At 40.3% G+C, this 22,145-nt stretch overlaps 1 protein-coding gene and 1 pseudogene across 1 annotated transcript in view; both read left to right on the forward strand.

The window, feature by feature from the left end:
* The window catches only part of LOC114628299 (histone H3), a 132,596-nt gene that overhangs the window by 106,704 nt on the left and 3,747 nt on the right, over positions 1–22,145 (forward strand). The window lies entirely within an intron of this gene.
* Positions 1,119–1,681, forward strand: LOC114628293 (annotated as a pseudogene).

The raw sequence follows: 22,145 nt of genomic DNA on the forward strand, positions 1-22,145 counted from the left end.
AAAGAAAGAAAGAAAGAAAGAAAGAAAGAAAGAAAGAAAGAAAGAAAGAAAGCAAGCCTGAACAGGCATACTTAAATCAATGAGTAGCTATCATTTATTGTCTCAGAGTCAAAAGTTAAGTGGGAGCTTAAACTAAAGGAATCTTTCCTGAGATTGAAGTAGATGGAAGGAAGCATGACTGTGATCATCCAAGAGCCTTGAAATACTTGAATGTTCCAAAGAGCTTCGCATTTGCCACACAGGGCTCTTTAGAAACCTCATTGACCATCCTCAAAACAAGGAATTCCAGTATGGAAGGCTGAAACAAGAAGATTGCTGATGATAATCCTGAACAGCCTGGTCTACATAGTATGTGTTCTTGTCTCAGGAAAAGAAACAGAGGAGGGAGCATGGGAGGGTGGGGGGGGAAGAGGCCAGGCAAGGTGATTCTTGCCTTTATTCTAGCACTGGGGAGGTAGAGGCTGGTGGAGCTCTGTGAGTTCTAGGCCAACCAGGTCTACACAGTAAAACACAATCTTTAAAAGAAAAGAAGGGAGAGAGGGAGGGAGTGAAGCAGGGAGGGAGGGAGGGAGGAAGGGAGGAAGCAAGGGAGGAAGGAAGAGAGGAAGGAAGGAAGGAAGGAAGAAAGGAAGGAAGGAAGGAATGGAGGGAAAAGGCAGATGTTACTATCTAATGAATGAGATACAGAAAGCGGAAGAGTGGAATGAACAACATTTTGTCGCTGAAGTTGTAGCTCAGCTTCTAGCATACTGGCCTAGCATGCATGAAGCCTTGAGTCTGACTCCCAGCATTGCATAAATGGAGCAATGGATGCCGGCAAATCTACTCTTTACACAGAGATCAGCTTGCCTGCTCTGACTAGTAAAAACAAAACAATTTGAATTAATTCGTTTGAGAAACTGCAAGCTATAAAACAAATCTGTGAACACTGACTGTTTGTATTGTCTAACATATTTGGCCAGTTTGTGCTTAAGAAATACATGGGAATTAAAGCTAGAAGATGCATACTTATAAGACAAATACATCTCAATACTGTATCATGTAATATGAAAAGAAAATAATCTGGATTAACAAATTAATAAGGTCTTTCTGAACCTGGACGAGCAGGAGGTGCGATCATGGGTGTTGACATTCGCCACAAACAGGATCGAAAGTTTCGGCACAAGGAGCCCAGGAGCCAGGACATCTACCTGCAGCTGCTAGTCAAGCTGAACAGGTTTCTGCCCAGAGGAACCAACTCCACTTTCAATCGCGTTGTGCCGAAAAGGTTATTTATGAGCCGCACTAACCGGCCACCTCTGTCCCTGTCCAGAATGATCTGAAAGATGAAGCTTCCTGGCCGGGAGAACAAGACCGCTGTGGTTGTGGGGACGGTCACAGATGATGTGCGGATTCTGGAAGTGCCCAGGCTGAAGGTGTGTGCACTACAGAAGAGCAGGGGACTGGAAGTCGCACCTCAAGGCTGGGGATAAGATCTTCACCTTTGACCAGCTGGCTCTGGAGTCTCCCAAGGGCCAAGGCACTGTGTTTCCCGTCTCGGAAGGGTCGAGAGGTATACTGACAGTATACCTGGAAGGCCCCAGGAATCGCACACAACCACACCAAACCCTATGTCCGTTCCAAAGGCCAGAAATTCGAGCGTGCCAGAGGCCAAAGGGCCAACAGAGGCTACAAAAACTAACCCTGAATCCTGTTAATAAAAAAGCTTTGGATGATAATAATAATAATAATAATAGGTTTTAAAGTTAGGCACAAAGTGGTGCATACCTTTAACTCCAGCACTTGGGAGGCAGTGGCAGACAAATCAATGTAAGTTTAAGGCCAGTCCTGGTCTGCATAGGGAGAACCAAGATATCCAAGGAAATCAAAGCAAGAAAATAAAATAAAGCTAGACCCAAAGTTAAAACCAGTTTAATTAAATATGTAAAGTGTAAGATTAGTAATTGACAAAATTTTAAGTATAATATTGAAAACATAAGATAACAAATTAAGAATTAGAAAAAGAGAAAAAACAGAAGATTTAGTCCTGTAGAAATACAAAGCAATGTACCTATGATTTCTACATTTGAGAGGTGGGGGTAGGGGAATCAGGAACTCACGGTCACATTGAAGTACATCAAAAGTTAGTTCAAGGAAAGCTTAGACTACATAGTAAGTACATAGCAAGATCTTATGTCAAATAAAGAAATGAATGAATAAATAGCTGTGTATGCAAAGTTATAGAGCATTACAAAATAACACACACTAAAATCAGTCAAGACACAATGCAGAATGGAAGATGCTTTCAAGCACATTGTCGTCTCTGAGCAATGATATAAGACAACACCATATGCTCTTCTGAAGAAAGTACAAATGCTTGAGGTAGAAGTGAATGCTATAACCAAGAATCCATGGTATACTTTGCCTGAGAACTCTGATGTCTCACTAATGTTCCTCGTGGAAAGGAGCACATATTTCCATGGAGACATATATCTCTTATACATTGAGATACATAGCAACACCTTCACTCAGCTGGACGGGTAGTTCACAGCCCAGGTCAGACTCAAATCACTGTAGTTGGGCCATACAAGTCAAAGCAGTGAGGAAAGGTTATGCTTCGATATGTGGGTAGCCAGGAAACTTACCAACAGGCCAAGAGATGGAACAGCAGATCCAGAACAAACCCTTGACCTGTACTGACATAGACAACAATCTCAGTTCAGTCATGTCGCTCTGGCCTGTCTCCATCTAACAGAATGAAAAGGGCCTCCTGATCTTCTCTGGGAAACTAGAATGTAAAGAAATCTTTACCAGACTGAGAAATGCATGAAGGATACTAAAATGACTTGAATTGGTTCACCATCCTGTCACTCTCACCCACCTGTGTGAGGGAAGTCTCCCAATAAAATAACCTAGTGAATGAAAGAATAGATACATATTGATACATATTAACATCCCAGGAAAACCACAGGACCTTGACTATGAAACTGGTTCCTAGGTCTCAAACTCATGCACTGGAGTGAGTGCTTACACTGCTGAACTTCTATTTCTTTCTGTCCAGAGACAGCATCATCAATGTTTCCACCACAAGTGATACCAGTAGACTGACCAGAGCAGTTCAGGGTCACTGGGAAACAAGACAGTCTTCAAAGGTATGATTGTTTGGACGAGAGCACCCTCCATAGACTCAGATTTGGTCCGCAGGTGGTGCAACTGTTTGGGAAGTAATGGGAGGTATGGCCTTGTTGGAGGAGTTATGTCACTGGAGGTAGACTTTGAGTTTCAAAACTCTCCCACCATGTCCTGTTAGCTTGCTCTGCCTCACTTGTGAACCAATTTGTAACTCTCAGCTCTTCCTGCTGCCATGTTTTTATCCCACTATCACAGACTCTCTAACCCTTGAGTTTTGAGTTGTTGACTAGTTAAAATGTCTCCATCCCTAGGATAGCTTCTGATCAGATGAGACATGTCACATTCATGACAGTTAGTACTAATGTGGATTGACTGATCCCCATTTGCCATCACCAAGACTGTAGAACCAAGCTACAGGTATAGGGATGTCTTTTTTTTTTCCTGTCTTTTTAACAGTTAAAGCCCTTCCATACATACAGACTAACGCATTTGTAGGATGCCATAGTTAATGAATTTAAAATATGCACATTGTCTATGGCAACTGGGCTAGAGGACAAAGATACATTGTTAAAATGGTTTAATTGTATGAATGGTTTGAACTGATCTGCTTATGGTCTTTTTTTAAGGAATGAGATAACTCAAAAATCTCTGAAATTAGTGGTGGTTGCTTAGCTGCTCGTTAGGGAATATTAGCCACCTTTTATATTTTTCATTCCACTGACTTAAAATAAAGATAGAGAAATCCTTTCAGATTACAAATTAAAGAGATTAGACAAGGGCTGGAGAGATGTCTCAGGGATTAAGACTGCTCTTCCAGAGGTCCTGACCTCAATTGCCAGCAACCACATGGTCGCTCACAACCATCTGTAATGGGGTACAATGCTGAGTAGATGTGTGGTGTTTTTACTCCATGAAAAGTTTTGTCTACTCTCCAGTGGCTGAAAACACACCCCATAACCCAAGGATCTTTGTTTATACATTTAATGTAGAGGAGGAAATGAAAGTAATAAACTCATATTATAAAGGATTTACCAGTAAACTTGCTTAGAAAATGTCACGTTACACAAAAGTAAAATGTAGCTTAAAAAAAAGTTGTGCCTCTGCCTCAGCAGTCTAAGTAGGTTCTGGTAACTAACTGTCTTTTGCTGAGAGGCTGACAACCCAGTAGTTGCTCAGTCCACTGCCTGAGCAGTCACAGCCTGGTACTGAAAATCTGGAAGGTCTCTGGAGAGCTACTGGTCCTTACACTGGGACAGAAGACTAGAAGCAATGGTTCAATCACTGAAGGAAGCAGCAACAGCAACAGGCATAGATGGGCATCAGATGAGCAGCAGAGACGAGTCATCTTCCTTCTCCCATCCCCTTCTTCCCTGGGATACTAGCAGTCAGGGTGGCCCTTCCTAAATCAATCAGCACTGTGAGAATGGTTCTTCAGTTGAGGCCTTCTACTCATAATTCTAATTTGTGACAAAGTGATGCTAAAATCCACCATAACAATTCACTGCTCACCAACTAAATATGTAAATACATCATTTTAAAAACCAGAACCTTATCCAGGTATAAATATCTACATAGCAATTACATATAAACAAACAAATATACATACATACATGCACACACGCACGTGCATGCGCACACACGCACACACACACACACACATTTTAAAGGTAATAAAAATAAAGATAAAACTACCCAGGCATGGTGTTGCACACTTAACTCTTGGGAGGCAGAGGTAAACAGATATCTTGATTTGACCTCCGCTAAAGCATAAGGATTGCTGTGAGTTCCAGACTATCCAGGGGTAAACAGTAACACTCTCCCTCTCAAAACAAAACACCCCAAACCATAACCTCATCACCTAAGTCTTTTTATTTTATAATATAAAATATAATTCACTTTTAAGAGTGCCCCAAGTCCTTAAAACTCCCAAAGTCCCTTAACGTTGTTATATAATTGCCATTCCAAGAGTGAATAACCAGGAACAGTTAAAATCAAATCAAAGCAAAGCCAAACTGCAACAGTGTATAAAGTTCAGCTTTCAATGTCTGGAACTCACTCATTATCTTCTGGGATGCACAGGACTTGATAAGTCCTAGGTCTCTGGCTCTTCCCTCCACCACAAACCTAGCTTCTCTCCAAGGCCCAGGCTTCACAACTGCTGCTGTGCTGTCCTTGGTCATCATTCCACAGTCCTGTCATCTCCAATATGCTGGGATTATCATTACAATTGAGGCTGCACCTTCACCAGTAGCTTTGCAGGGGCCTCTCACAGTGCCAACCTTCAGCTGTTCTCCAGGGCTCCTTTAATGCTGCAGTATCTACACTACCAAAACAAGCACAGCATGGAAGATTCTTATGCATCACCAAACTGAGCAGTCACCTTGAGATGCAGTCTCAGCACACTCCTACCCATGGACCATAGGCTCTGTGTACTAACCCTGAGAAAATACTTTGCAGAGCATTTCATCCCAATGATGCTGGACTTGATTAACCACAGCTGGTGTTTTCAGCCTGTCCTAGTTAGCCTGTCTTGTTATTGATGCGATGAAACACAGGTGATTAAGCTCTTCTAGCTCCAAATACTAAATGCTTCCAAAATCCTTCCAAAAACAACATAGTAGGTCTCTCATAGCAATACTCCACTCCTGGTACCAATTTCTGTCTTAGTTAGTTTCTCTATTGCTGTGATAAAATACTGTCATAGTTTGAGTTTCTATAGTGATAAAACACAATAACCAAAACCAACCGATGGAGAAAAGGTTTTATTTCAGCTCACATTTCCAGGTCAATTGCTGAGGGAAGTGTGGGGAGGAACTCAAGCAGGGAAGGAATCTGGAGGTGGGAAATAATTCAAAAGCCATGAATGAATACTGCTTATTGGTTGCTCACTGGTTTGCCCTTCAGGCTTGCATGATTTTTTTTTTTTTGGTTGGTTGGGAATTTTTGTTTGTTTGTTTGTTTGTTTGTTTTTTATTCAACCCAAGACCACCTGCCCAGGGGTAGCATTGCCCACAGTTGGCTGGGCTTTCCCATATCAATTAATCAAGAAAATACCCTGATAGACTTGTCTACAGGCCAATCTCATGCAGACATTTTCTCAATTGAGGTTTCCTCTTCCTAAAACCCCTTAGCTTGTGACAAGTTGAAAAAAAGTGACCCAGAACACAGAGAGAGAGAGAAGAGGGAGAGAGGAAGGGACGGTGGGGGGGGGGGGGAGAGAGAGAGAGAGAATTATTTCCCACTTCAATGATCATTTTCAAAACTTTATCATGTGTGTTGTTGTAAGCACACTCTGTCAGAAAACTTGATGAAATAGATGAATACAGTATGCATTTCCATACTTTTGAAAGTTATTGAAAATCAAATTCACAAGCTATATTGGTTGTGAATTTACTACAATTTGCCAAGAATTCCTGATTTCCTTTCATAGCTGGCTATTCATAGAACCAACAGGTTCCTTTGATATTAACTTTCAAATTACACACACTACCCCTTAAGGGTCTGTGCTATGCAGCCTACAATATGGGCAAAAACTAGGGCTTTAATCTCTTTGCTGGGTTTTGTTCAGAGGACTAGCAGTTTGAGAAGACAGTAGGTTATACCTTATGGTTACCCCGTAGGTTGTTTAGGGAAAAGAAGCAAAGCCAGTCAATCATTTTGAACCTTACCCTTGCCCCTCTTGTCAGGTGGTAATTGCTGACTCTGAGTTTAATAGTTTTGGTGCTTTCTTCCTTGTCTCCTTTTGCTGTAGAAAGAAGAGAGGAAAGTTCACACATACCAAGGCCCTGAGATCTACAATCCTGCTGACCCAGTCATTTTGATGACAGCTAGATTGAAGTGGAACATGGAACAAACAAGCCACTTGCCATATGTTCATGGCCTTCCCTTGCTGTAGAATGAAGTACAAATGTATTCTTATAATATAGAATGTGCAGTGCCCATATGAAGGTGGCAGGTTGGTGTCAGCTGTCACCCTCACAGTATTAGCTGTCCCCTTCATGTGGGGTCCATGTGCATTTATTGTAGGTCTGTTGTGTTAAATAAATCCCAAGGCCTGATTTTTCTGATGTGGTTTAGTATTTCCATGTACTTATGTGTGCCCTACTGTGTTAGGTTTGTGGATAAAAGCTGTTGACTCTTGGGAATAAGCTGATTCTTAGTCTGTCCCTCCTGGGTGCTGCTGGACAGATGGTGCTATTCATTTCTTTACAAATCCAACAAGATGCAGTCATCCAGTCTCTGTGTTTTCACTCAAAATGGAATCACCAGCATAAAGCATGGCCTGAAAGCCATGGTTTTACACAAAATGCCGAGCCAGTACTGCCTGACAGGAACAAGGGCCCTTATCAGTTAGTCATGAAGGCTTACAAAACTTTTTAACATTCACAAAAGTATTATAATTTCTTGTAAAATAAAAGGGAACATGATAGGGGGATGACTCAGAGATCAAAAGCACCTATTACTCTTGCAGAGGACCTAGGTTCTGTCCCCAGAACCTATATAGTGGTTCACAACTATCTGTACCTCTAGTTGCAGAGGATATGATGCTTGTTCTGGCTTTTGTGATCAGCGGGCACATACATGGTACATGTACATGCAAACAGGCAAAATATCCATGAATGTAAAAAAAATTAATTTAAAAATAAGAAGAAAAAATGAAAATTTTAGGTCAAAGAAAATATTCTAATAGATGTACTCATCTTCCTTTAATTCTGATACCACTATTATTTTTAATAGATGAAGGGACACACAAAGGCAAAAGTGCATAGGATCCAAAATACATAATGTAGGCATGAGGGTGCATAGCAGACAACATTCTGGATCTGCTTCGTGCTTGTTTATTTTCCAATATCCTATAGAGAATAAGCGGCAGAGAACATGTTGATCCAACCTGATTAGTTCTGAGTCCTTGTTGTAATCATTACACTGAAGACAGCATCAGTTGCTAACCCTAAGGAACTAATCCAAAGAGCAGGTCAAAACAAACAAACAACAATAACAAAACAATTTGGGCAGGCAAAATGACTCAGCAGATAAAGGTGTTTTCCCATCAAGCCTGACTACTGAAGTTCAGATCCTAGGACCCACACAGTGGAAAGAGAGAATGAACAGCTGACAGTTGCCCACAAACATACTAAATTAGTGAGTGTAACTGTTTCTAAAGTAAGACTTGCTTCTCACAAGATAGTGGAATTTCCACTGCCCCCACCCCCCGAAGGCACCCACCAGCATCCATGATGGGCAGGTGTTGCTCACCCTATGGAGTAGGGCAACACTCAATCAACTGCCCCATCCCCATCAGGGGAGTTGTAGTTCACCTATTTCCTCAGAGTATAAGCATGGCCATCCCATCCATTGTGGAACACAGGTAATCTTGGCCCAGAAGTCATGATAACAAAGTAAACAGCAACGGTCATAACTAGGTCTTCAGTGATGAGACTGTATGAACTCCATAGCAGAAGGGGCAGGGAAAGATGATGAGGAATTCTCAACTGGGAATCCAGCCACCTCTCCCACCTGCTTCCCAGGTGAGACTACTGGGAGGCCCCTTTCTTTTACCTTCTTCTTCTTCTTCTTCTTCTTCTTCTTCTTCTTCTTCTTCTTCTTCTTCCTCCTCCTCCTCCTCCTCCTCCTCCTCCTCCTCCTCCTCTTCCTTCTTTTTCCTTCATTCCTTCTTTTTTTTTTAATTACAGTCTTAACCAATTTGGTTCATCTGCAGCAATTTTACTGTTTAGACTCTGTAGTAAACATCCATTAAAGTTTAACACAATATTGACTCTCTAGGTTGTTTAGGAAGGTATAGACATGTTATCATAGTCATCACAATATAAACATAACAAACTATACCTAAATGTGTAAATGGATCTTGTGTAATCCAATTTAAAAGTCTTCAGTGTGCTTCGCATCTATCTAGAATGCTTATTCTGGAAACTAAAATCTTCACATTGCTGTAAATGCAAGAATGACTTCCCTGTTTCCTTTTCAGATAGTTAATTTCTCATGTATACTCTCATACCTATGAATTCAGTTGAGGTCTTGTTAAACCAACTTGTTTATATATTCTTATCTGCTATCATTAATAACCAAATATGGGGTAACCTTTCACCATACTACACTTAGAACTTCATATTCATATAACAGGTAACAAACTACATATAGGATTAAAGAAGATGTAAACACAACAGACAAGATATGATACAGAGAATAATTTTTTGAAGCACACAATGCATAACTTGAATAATTCAATCTTGGCTTTAGAAAAATAGTACAATAGATAGTAAGGAATTAGTTTCATACACACTGTGGTTTTCCCACAATCTAATTAAAGAGCAATACCATCAGTATACAGTATACAGTATAGTAAAGAAGCCAATGAGAGTAAAATGAAACAAGGGAGAAATAAATCTTATTATATTAGTTAATTTATTTTCTAGTACTGGGGATTGAACCCAGGGTCTCAGACATGCTAGACAAATGTACTCCCGCTGAGCTATTTTCCTACACTCCCTTCTTTTTAATCTTGAGACAAGGTCTCACTAAGTCTCCCAGACTGGCCTTGAACTCACTCTGTAGATTATAAATCTTGACCTTATAATCCTCCTGCTCCAGCTTGTAAGTAGCTTGGTTTACTGGTCTTTATCACCAAGCCTAGCCCATCTACACATAAATTTTAAAAGAACAGGAATTAATTATTTTTTAAAAAATGGGAATTGTCTACAAGTCAAAACCTTGTCCTTTGAGAAAGGTTCGTGTGTGTGTGTGTGTGTGTGTGTGTGTGTGTGAGAGAGAGAGAGAGAGAGAGAGAGAGAGAGAGAGAGAGAGAGAGAGAGAAATTAAGAGAGGAAACTAACTACCAGAAAGGAGCTTTAATAAGTCACAAGACACAAAGCATTGTGCCACATGCCTGTCATCTCAGCACTTAGGAGGTTGAGCTAGGTAGACAGGTTGTTCAAGTCCAGCCTGGGCTATGTACTGACATCCTGTTCCAAAAATCAATAAGAAACCCTGAGCACAAGCAAAGTGCAAAACCAGAAGACAGTACTATGGAAAACTTTTTAAAATTACACACTAGAACATGATGATTTTTGAGAAATCATCTTTTTTGCATATTTTGTTTTATTTTGTGTATTCATTTGGTGATCAGAGTAAGGGCCCATTAGAACGAAGATAGAAAGCCAGTAAAGGGCTTCTGGAGTGGCCTTCCTCCTTTGATGTAGGCTGACTCTGGCACAAAGAAGGAAAGGAAAGGTAAGGAAAGAAAATGAAAATGGGAAGACCCAGGGGACATTAGAAGGCCTAAAATACACCCCAGTCGATGGGATTTCCTACTTCACATTTGCCCTCACATCCTGACAGGAACTGATGAAGCTTTTTATCGCCCCCCCCCACCCCGCCTTTTAAAATTCTTATCCTTTCCTCCTCCTCCTCCTCCTCATCCTCATCCTCCTCCTCCTCCTCTTCCCCCTTCTCTTCCTGCTTCTCTTTCTCCTCCTCCTTTCTCTGTACTTCTATCTGTTATTTATCCAAACCGGGAAACTAGTTGCGAATCCCACGGAACAAACTTTCCTAATATCATGTAGGTCCCAGAGATGGGACTCAATCTAGGAGCAGGGCTTGGCAGCAATCTCCTTTGCTTGAAGAGCTCTCACCAGCCTCTGAAACAGGCCTTTTACACACTCTGCCAGTCTCTGCCTTCTCCAGCTCCATGAATAGGTGCACGTTATTGGTGGATCATTTCTGCTTGCTCCTATTCAAATATACTTGACCACCCCTTGCTCCTTGCTTTATTTTCCCTTTTGTATTTTCTTAAACCCCTAATAAGTCGTTAGTTTATAGCTTCCGAGAATTTCAGTCTCTGAAATTGTTTGCTTGTCTGTGGAAGTGTGCGGAGATTTCTGTTTGATGACCAATGGATGCTCCGAGCTGTCTGTTTTTCTCTTTGACAACAACAATAAAAGGTTGCCAACTGAACTTAGATACATGGTTGATATTCTTGGAAGGCGATTTGCCTTTGTAAAGCACTAGGTGGCGCTGCGAGGCTGAATAATTTTAATTCCAGGTCTCTTGAAACCCCGCTGTAATATTTGGATCCAGTTTCTTCCTCGGTCCTCTGCCAGTTTTATAAACAAACAGACTTTGCTGGGCACTTTTTAAAAAATTATTACTATGCTCATGATTTTACATTTTGTCCGAGTCTAGGCATCTTCGTTGTGTAAAAGAACCTGGAACTCTTTTCTCCAGTAGCCAAAAATTAACTCTTAAATCTCAAATCTTATCATGGCACTTACCCAGAAATTCCTAGTTGGGATATTCGTTATCCTGATTTAGGTCTTAAGTCTGTGTTGTTCTGTGGAGTTTCAAGGATTTCTCTGTTGTTATGTACTTGTTTTTTAAGCAGGCAAGGATGGGTTTATATGTGAAGTAAGTTTCCCTGGTCTTTAGGTAGGTGTTTTGCTTCAGGAAGATGTTCAGAATATCTGGTCTTCCTCTCCGCAACTGAAATCCTTATCATGTCCCTTTCTATCACTAATCCGTTGAGCCTTCATCTTCTGTCTGTTACTAAGATTGCTATGTAACATTCTCCTGTAAACATTAACCAGGTGTTGTTTAAATCAATGCATGAGTTGTTCTTGGGCTACTATACTTACTATATTATTATATATATTTAAATAGTTCTTAAAATATATAATTAATATGCATATAGGTCCTTTATTTTAATAAACAACATATACATACTCCAGATCTGATACATTTTTAGGAGGCAAAAACAAACATAGACCCTTCTCTGAGTTGATACCCATAAAGTAAAACTTTGGAATCTATCTTTAAGACAATGTGATATTTACATTTCATTTAGTTAAGTGTGGAAAAAAAAAAAAACTGTGGATGTGGGAGATTTCACAGGGCAAACCTTACCAGAACAATCTCACTTGTAAGCCTTCTTGCCAATTGTTTTGATTGGATGGTCAGTTGACTTTTGGGTTTGCTTTCATTTTTGAGGCAGTGTCTCCTGTAGCCCATGCTGGCCTAGAATTCACTATGTAGCTGAGATGGCCTTGAAGCCCTCATCCTTCTGCCACTACCTCCCAAAGAGCTGGAATTAAAGCATGTGTAATGCAAGGACCTGCACTGATGTACTTTTCTTTTTTTATTTTCTTTTTTTGTTTGTTTGTTTGTTTTTCAATACAGGGTTTCTCTGTGTTCTGATGTACTTTTCAAACTAGCATCTTGTGATCTGTTAAGACACTTGCATCAGCAGATGATGATGACTTCGCCAGGGAACAAGCAATTCCAATCGGATCAGGAATTCTGCAGTCTTCAGTGTGAACAACACATATCACTATGAATTGCTGATATATGCCAGTAAGTCTATACTAAACTAACATAATACCAAGTGTGTTTCATAGTCATTCATACACATTAGTCAGAGCACATACTAACAATACTGACCATGATCTGAGGTGACCTTGGAAAACAACAGCAAATAAAGACATCCTAAATGTCTTAAAAATGCCCCCCACCCCGAGATTGTGGTTTAAATGGACAGCTTGCTTTGTTTCCTGAGCCAAACACAGACTAAATTCTTATTCTTTGCCTTGTAAATAATAACCTGACCTATCTTGCAGATTAATTTTCAAAGTGCTTCTTATTCAATTTTAGTTAAAAATTCTCCTTCATGCAGGCCCTCAGAGTTTCACCTCCTCTCTATCGGAGCCTGTATATGTTCCTGCCTTGAGTGTCTCTATGAGACAGACTAGCTTCAAGCTAAAATGTTCTTTGATCTACTATTCTATCAGGCTACATTCCATCACACTTCCAACATGAAATGCCTTATGACCATTTCTACTCTTGGTGGGAAGTATGGGAAATGTGTGTCTGAAAGAGGAAACAGAAGAAACTGATGTTATATGTTTATCAATAAACTTGCTTAGAAAACATTAAGTTGCACAAAAGTAAAGTTTTGCTACAAAGCATGCCTCCCTGACAGGCAGTTTGAAGAAGACAACTCTGGCTGGCCAGTCCTAATTAAGTCCTGCACCTCTTATCAGGAAGACCATGATTCTGCCAGGTGGGCAGGACAACCCTGGTTGTCCTGCGAAAAGCTGCCCTGCTCTGTCTCTAGAAAACTATAACAATGTTTTATACTGTCAATGTCCCTACTTGTCCAAACGACCAAACCTTGGGATTTTACTCTATGAAACATGTTTAATGGATCAAAGTGTAACCTGGGGCTATAAAACTATATAAAGTGTCAAGGATTTCTGTTCATAGCAGTCATACACAAGCGTGACAAGTTTTTTCTTATTAATCTCTAAGTGCTTGGAGTGGTTACTCCCCGGGAAGGTGGAGTAATTCTAAACAGAACAAGCAGTGTTGAGCTTCCATCTTCCTGCCTCTACCTCCCAACTGCAGGGGTTCTAGGTGCCCCGCCCTTTTCTGATTTCCCTTTGAAAGGCTTCTGCTTAGGAATACAAGGCACTGGCACAGACTGACCTTTGTAGTAGGAGTATAGATTAAAGCTCTTAATGTAATGTAGGCCCAAAGTACTATTGTGACCATACATCTTCAAGATGATTTTTAACATGCTCCTGGGTGATTATATGAAATTACAGAGGACCGCGACCAGCTTCATTGATTGGCACAGAAAGGATAGGCTGTCTTGTCTTGAACAAGGAATTTGAAGGAGACATTGCAGGAGAGACATGTAGACCCCTATGGTTACAACAATTTCTTAATTTTTAACTCCCTCAGCCTGCCCCATAAGGGTGGAAGCCAGGTTTTTCCCTTGACACACCCTCACTTTCCAATAGGAGGCTGCTCTCCACCCCAGCCACCCCACCCTCCCTGTGTGCACTAATATACAGAGTCCTATCAGGTGAAGGTCAGTCTCTTAGCCCTTTGTCTCTTTTGCTGCCTCAGAAATCTAACATTTTTATACCAAAACCCAGGAAGGGCATCCAAGGTCTACTAGCAACCCGAGCCTCTACAAAGACAGACCTCCCTTACCCTCATACACTTGACAGCCTCAGGTCACAAGTAGGCCAGACAGGGCCATCTGTCTCTCAAGCAGCAGTTTCTTTTGATCTCCATCTCCATCCTTCCCTACTCTTTTTCCCTCTCTTTCACTGTAACAGTTTGACAGCCAGATGGGAGCCCTTTCTCCATCTCACTAGACTATGAATCCTACATACCCAAAATGGCAAGACAAGGTTACTCACAGGCCCTAACAATGAGGCACCCTGCTTAGTTAGGTCTCTCAGGGTCCCCAACTCAGTCTTCAGAGTGCTCAGTAGAAGGTCCCAAGCTTCTTGTCTCTGGACTCTGAGAAATACAAGAATGGGGACACCTATCCTATTTTCATTGGTTAATCTGAAACCTGAAGATGCCTCTGAGAAGCTGGATCTGACCCATTTTTTTCACTTTGGATCCACACCTGCCATGAGTTCCTGTCTCTGCCAAAGGACACACATTTACCCTGTCTATGAGCTAATCTAAAATAGCTCCATTTAGGAGACCTCAAACTGGCCACACTTGTTCAGTTTGGCCTTGGTCCCAATTTGGCCTCGATATAATCGGACAATGGCCAGCAGCTCCCCAAAAACCTCAAGTAAATCTTTTCCCAAATGCTAACACTTTATTCAATCCATTCCTCATCCCTGTTTCTGGGTTTTCCCGGTGGATTAAAACTACAGTTTGGGAATATTTTGAACATAATGCCACTCTATGGGTGTGTGACATTAGGGTTGTGTACCAGAGTATGCATGAAAGGTTACTTACAAGAGCAGAAATTTGGAAACTCAAAGACAACTGCATCACTAAAGCCACACCCCAGCACAGGTGACATCTCACAAAAGCTGGGTAACCTGGAGCATACTGCACAGCCTGAGGTAGCTCAACATGATAAAGACTGGCCCTTCTAAGTCATCCAGTTTGTCTAAACCTCTTCCAGGTATCTCCGCTGGTTTCTCCTTCTCCTTTCGGTTTTTGCAGCTCGGTTAGTTTACTCTTGGGAAGGAGCCTGGTGAATCTGTTCAGTTTCAGGGACTTCCAAAAAGTTATTCTGAGTTTTTTAACTTCCAGTGTAAGGAGATTCTCTAAGGGATGTAACGGTTCAATCCTGGAGGAAACTGCTCTACTACTCTTGTCCATTAGAGCTCCTGTCAGTAACTATCCTTATGGAATCTTTTAAAGGAATAAAAAAGGTTATTTTAGGGCAAATCCAAGAAGTCACAGAAAGAGAATGAACTAACTCATTAGATAGAAAATAGTTATTCAGTGCTAGAATAACTCTCTAGGAGACAACTAGCTAGGATTTCCTTTAAAATATCAAACAATAGGATCAGTTGTTTAGTACTTAACTTTTAAAAAAGTCGTAGCCAATGCACATCTCCCAAAAGCTTTTGGAAACCATTTAAAGGTTGTAATTGAGTAAACTGAACTTCAGTTTTGAGGTTTAATAATGTGATACTCCACTGTAGTACCTAAGTAATTATAAGGAGCAGAACCTTTTCAGGAGCAGTTTGTAAGTTATCCTTCCAAGGCAAAGCTGTAAACAGGAAGATGCAGATGTGAGACAAGCCTCTTCTGATGTGGCTAATAATAGGCCATCCCTATAATGTAGAATAGCTTGAGAATAAGCAAATTTAACACACTGAGCCACAAACAATGACACAGCATACAGCTATTTTTTCACTCCTTGTGGCAAACCGTCCAGTGGTATCATCCCACAGGCTCCTGACTGTTAGGTCTGTAGCAAGCTCTAAAAGTAGAGCAGCTACTGCTGATGTCCTAAAACAACAGCCTAGGCCTAATCTGGGCAGGTCTTTGACCCGGTAAACAGAAGGACTTCCTGAATCAATGGCATTTCTCAGAATCTCCTTTGGCGGTTTCTTTTTGCCAGGAAAGCCACTTCCTCTCTTACTCCAGAGTGGTCAAGCACCACAGGAAAGGACATCTGGTTCCTGATTAACCCAAAGAGCCTGCAGCACATCAGCCTCCAGGCTGTTCTGACTTCCATTCCTCCTCCCACCACTGTCCTAACTAAACCTGCAAGGCTTTTGTTGGCACCAGGCAGTCGTTCCCCTAATAAACATTTCTTTCTACCTGTAGACTGGTCTGATTCCATAGCTTTGCTGCACCTTCACTTACAATGATTTATGGAAGGAACAGAAAAAAGCAAATCTAATTTGATCTGGACAATATAAAGAAGTGGTTAAAAAAATAACTTTTAAATCTAAACCTGTGAGTCACCATCCTCTGCACCTGTGCTGTTGTGCCAGCTCCCCTGTCTCTATGCATTTCCCCAAAAAGACTGCTTGAAGAGAAATCCAAACTTAGGTGATAGGCTGCCAAGTGTATCTCCTTGTTCCTGTTTTTGTTCCTGTTTTTATTCCTATTCCTGTTTGTGTTCCTGTTTTGTGGGGGAGTATGAAAGGAAGCTATGCAGTTGAAAATATAGTATTTGGTTCTTTACCAGATGACTCCTTGTCTTTCTTTCTCTCGCCCTCAGCCCTCCGCTGATCCAAGGAACTCAGTTAGCTATGCTGGCGTAGCTGACATAAAACTATAATATGGCAATTTTAAGGGACCATAGAAGAATGGGGGAGGCCAGGATGTGAGGATCCCATAGCTTACATAGTTATTTAACAATCTCTGTACTAAGAGCAGCGGGGTTTTATTGGAGTGAAGAGACACCAAAGCCATGACAACTCCTACAAAGAAAACCATTTAACTAGGACTGGCTTATAGTTCAGAGGCTTATAGTCCAATACTGTCATGGCAAGAAGCACGGCAGCATGCAGGCAGATATGGTGCTGTAGAAGGAGCTGAGAGTTCTATATCTTCATCCAGAGGCAGCAGGAAAAGAGCTGCCTTAGCTTCTGAAACCTCAAAGCCCACCCCTAGCAACTGGCCTCCTCCAACAAGACCGTATCTCTTCTAATGCCCTGTGAGTCCATGGGGCTGTTTTTATTCACGCTATTGTACCAGATTCTCCATTGTCATATAGTGGTCTATGTTCTGCATAGCCTTGTCACATGCATTCAACATGTTCACTCTGTTCTTAACCTCCGGAAACAACATAGGTTAAGGTTTTCTGTTCCATCACCCAGAAAAACTTCATTTAGTTCATATAAATTTTGTTTTTTAAACACTAACAATATTGAGTCCATATAGAGTCTTTGCCCCTTCTCTTCTCCTGATTCCTTTTAATTTTAATACTTATCACAATTATCTCATGAAAATCTAAGCTGATACTAATATTAACTAAATGATATTATATAGTGATTACTAGATTTCACAACCACCCAACTCCATTTATGATAATACATACCTCCATTTTTTTAAATGCCTCAGATAATAGTGAAGTGTTCTGTGCACCCTGAAAGTCAAATATTAGAACTAACCTATGCTGGATTGGTTTTGTGTATCAACTTGACACAAGCTGGAGTTATCACAGAAGAAGGAGCCTCTTTTGAGGAAATGCCTCCATGAGATCCAATTATAAGGCATTTTCTTAATTAGTGATCAAGGGTGGGAGGGCCCATTGTAGATGGTGCCATTCCTGGGCTGGTAGTCTTGAGTTCTATAAGAAAGCAAGCTGAGCAAGCCAGGGGAGGCAATCCAGTAAGCACCTTCCAAGGCCTCTGCATCAGCTCCTGCCTCCAAGTTCCTGCCCTGTGTGAGTTCCTGTCTTGATTTTCTTTGTTGACAAACAGCATTGTGGAAGTATGAGCTGAATAAAAAATTATAAAAAATAAATAAGATTAAAAAAATAAACAATCTCCATGTATCACATTTTTTTCTTAATAGTAAATATAGATGTATTCCAAGGACTTCATGAAGGCTCAATATGACCAGTATTCATTTATTCCTCAATTAATTCTTTAGTAATCACAAGTTTCTCCCGGGAGAGGGGCCACTGATTAACCCAGACCAGCTTATATGAAAGCCAAGTAATGGGCTCAGCTGTTCTGAGTTAGGGAGACTTCTCAATCACTCCACTAAAACTTTTTTGGTTTGTTTGTTGCCAAGACCAGTATAGCCAATGGGAAAACAATGCCTTGTTGATTTTTTTCCTAACTCTTTCTCTGGAATATACCCCAAATTAATCATCATGACTTGAGCATTAGAACTTAAAGTTATTCCCATAAGAGACAATAAATCTCTTTCCCATAAATGTAGTGATGATTTTTTTTTCATCACATAAGTTTACATGGTCCAGCATGACCAGTTAAGCAATTGAGTATATATATATATGAATTATTCATTATTATATATTAAGAATTAATTCTTAATATATTTAATTAAGAGTTGTACAAGTCCCTATCCTGGGAAGCATTCAATAATTGAATTAGTGGAGACCATAAAAAGAATGTCTCCTGTAAAATCTAATCGATAACTCCAATTCATGCTTTTTATCTAATCATTTTCCCTCTCTGGTACCAGCTCCCAGGATCTAAGGTTCCTTCTCCAGGGAACCAAGGATTATAGTAAATCAGAATATCTAAGCATTGTTCTAAATCCTCTAAAAGTAAATTGTTACTTTTATTCCTCTTAGTTTCAACATATTATTTAACAAAGTCAAATAATGTTTCCTTATACTTTCTGAGTTTCCCTTGTTCTTGGGGACTTACTGGACACAAATCAGCTCAAGCTTGTTTCTTCTCTGGTCACTGCCCTGTGCCTATAACTGTCAGGTGTCCTACAGGTTGCAAGTCTAGGTGTCAGTCACACCCACAATTGGTACCACTTGCTTTGTGCAGGCGTCCAGTTCAGCAAAAGCTAACACTTGGAGTTCCTGGAAGAGAAGACAATGATCTTAGGGCAAAGCTTCACTTGGAGTCTCCAGGTTCCTTTTAGGGAGAACAGAACAACTATATTTTATAGTTCAATATATTTAAAGAGCAGAGTGGGATTGCTCCAAGTTTCAGGCCTTTCCTAGGGTTTTAGAGGTGATAAGGGCTCAGAGATCTTTCAAAAAGCATACCTAGAGGCACTTTCCTTCTTGCTATCAAATTGCCTGCCTTTTCCACAGAGACACCTGAAAGTCAAGGAGTGATTTAGCTGAATCACAGGCTGTCCTTGAATTTAGGCTTACCCTTGGTGGAAGCTTTGCAGAAGGATGGCATAGCAACAACAGGTGTTGACAGTTAATGGTCTTTACTTAACCAAACATAGCTAAAACATTATCATTTCAACATGTAATTAATATAAAAGCTATTAATAAAATCATTTATTTCCTTTTTTAATATTAAATCCTTGAGAGTTGATGTGTAATTCAGACATAGACCTCATCTCAATTTAAGAGTAGTTAGTATGAGAAATAGTTGATCCAGATATTTAGCTTTTCAACTACATCAGATTTGTTTTTCAAAAGTGCTTGGGTATCCGTTACTGCAGGGCTACAGTTGTTGGAAAAGAACATTCTCAGTGTCCCACAAAGAAATACCAAACCCAACAAAGGAAACTTGAAAAGGCAATTTCTCTTGTAAAAACAGTTGTCAGAACCCAAGCTAGGCTAGATTTAGCACACCCTGGACAGGAAGTTCAATGACACTTTAGTCTAATGTAGGTGGTAACTATGTATCATCCCATAGATCTGACACGTTTGGCAAATTCATAATTAGCAGAAAGGAAATGAAGGAAAACGGAAGGGAATGGCCACTCTCAGTCAGCAAGCTCCAGGAATGAAGCAGGATCTTTGTATAAACAAAACATTTACCAGATAGGAGAGATTAAGTAGTTGGGAGATACAGGCCTTTAAAAGGCTAGCCACCTTTGACAGAAACCACAAAAGAAAACTTTTCTCATGCATAGTAACAGTATCTGAAAATGCATACCTGCCATCTCAGCACTAAAGGATTGCTGTAGTTCAAGACCAATTTGGACTACATAGCAAGTTCCAGGCTAGCCAAGGAAATATGCTTTTTTTTTAATCAACATAAAACCATTAAGTGCTATTTTGAACATTATTTTTGCAATAGCTTAACTATACCTAAGACACCTATATACCTCTACTCTATCTGAGCATGACTTCACAAATTATTCCATTTTAATCTGTTTCTCCAACATTTATGAACTTTTTGCCTTTTTTGTTTGTTTGTTTTGGGGAATTTTGTTGGTTGCTTGGTTTGGGTATATTTACTATTTATTAAGTGAGTAAATGCTGCGTAATTACTAATAAGCCTTAATTATGCACATTTAATGTACTTACAAAAGTGAGAATAGAAAGCTCTAGAGTGTCAACATTGAAAAGTCCAATAGATTGAGTTAGACATTAAAACACAAGCAAAAAGAGCAAATATTGTCAAGTTTTTGTTTGTTTTATCTAATTGTTAGGTGTATGGGGCAGGAAGTGGTGTGAATCAACATATAAGTTATAGATGGCCTTCCAGACAATGCCTAGCAAGGCAAAAGGTCTGATGTATCAAAGTGCCGAGAGCCTCTGAGCCCAGAGAAAGTAGTGGTGAGGGCACAGAGTAGGACTCTGGTGATGGCTTTAAAGTCCCCTGAGGGTCTCAGGGCTTTCTGGCTCTCTGACCTGTACTGAAATGTTGATGATAACTTCTAAAAAGTCCTAAAAACTTCTTGCTCCTTCTGGAGTAAACGACTGCAGGCTTAGGTGATTAACACATGTAGCCTAACAGTGGAGGATTAGGCAATGTGACCTTTGTTCTATCTCAGCAGGAATTGCTGGGCTCTAACTTTCACCCTGCTAGTCTGAAGTCCCAGGAAGAAAAGACACTCAGAGATGTGGCTATAGCATTTATTACTAAGTTGTTAAAAGTTTCCTATTAAAGCTATCTAAGGGGAGAAGCGGAAAGATCCTAAGCAGGGAAAGGGGAACATTCTACTCTACCTGGGGAAAGGGAAAAAATTCTATTCTATCTCTCTATTCTACCTACCTCTCATTTCTTTGTCCTCAGTACTTATACATCTTTCAGGAATATGTGATCACATGTTACAAAGTTCATCACAAGTTCACACCAAATATCAAATCATAAATTGAAATAGAAGTTTAGAACAGAGAATGTTTACATGCATATCCATTAGGAGTAATTACCTGGCTAAACATCCATCACCTGTCTAGTTCCACAGGTTCACTGAAGGTTTAAAACTATAAGTTATTAGTGAAGTTTTGTATAGATAAACCCAGGCAATATTTTATCTTCTGTCCTAGTGCCTGTAATAAATTGTTAGTTCCCTTTTAATGACCTTTGGTTAATTGTTTTACAACCTCTTGGAAGGTGCACTGAGTAGGAGAAAGTCTGGTTACTATCTAAGAGCCATTAACTGATGACACTTGGGAGACTGGCAGAGTTCTCATTGCAGCTTTGACTGTCAGAAAGGGACCTAATAGCAGTCCCAGTATAAAAGAGCTAAATAATCATTGATATAATTTTAAGAATTCTTATAGGATCATCATTAAGACTTAAGAAGTCATTTATTTGTCTATATAACATCACTACAAGACAGTACATCTTCATGGATCTGCAGAGATCCGCTCCAAAGGGGTGAGCTATTGCTTAGTGATTGTTATATTTGTTTAATAGTAATAGGAAAAGCATATAAATAGCAGGAATCTTTCCTAAAATGAGTTCCTTGCAACATTGCTGAATAAGGACTCATCTGTTGCAGAGTATATAATAATCCAAGGCAGGCCTTTTCAGGATGATCACCTGCTAGTTATTAACTTGTCCCATTATGACTCCTGACATGAAAGAATCCACCATAGTAGGTGGTGTAAACTTGTAGTCCCTGATGTGTAGAAGGCTGAGATAGACAGGCTGCACTGCTCCCACCAGTTCCTGACTAGCCTGGGAAACATAACCAACACTCCTCCCAGAGGAAAAATGAAAGAATTTCATGTGCTTTTGATAACTTCCTCAAAGGTTTCTATCAAGGGAGTGGTGGGACTGTAGGCAAGGTGACTACATGAAATATCTCTGGATTCTGCTAAGGGCATACCTGGCTTGTACAAGCCAAGTGGACATCATTTCCCTAAACAGGGTTCCTCATTAGCATTGATTACA

This window comes from Grammomys surdaster, unplaced genomic scaffold (genome assembly GCF_004785775.1).
Source record: "Grammomys surdaster isolate TR1022 unplaced genomic scaffold, NIH_TR_1.0 267, whole genome shotgun sequence".
Classification (NCBI taxonomy): Eukaryota; Metazoa; Chordata; class Mammalia; order Rodentia; family Muridae; genus Grammomys; species Grammomys surdaster.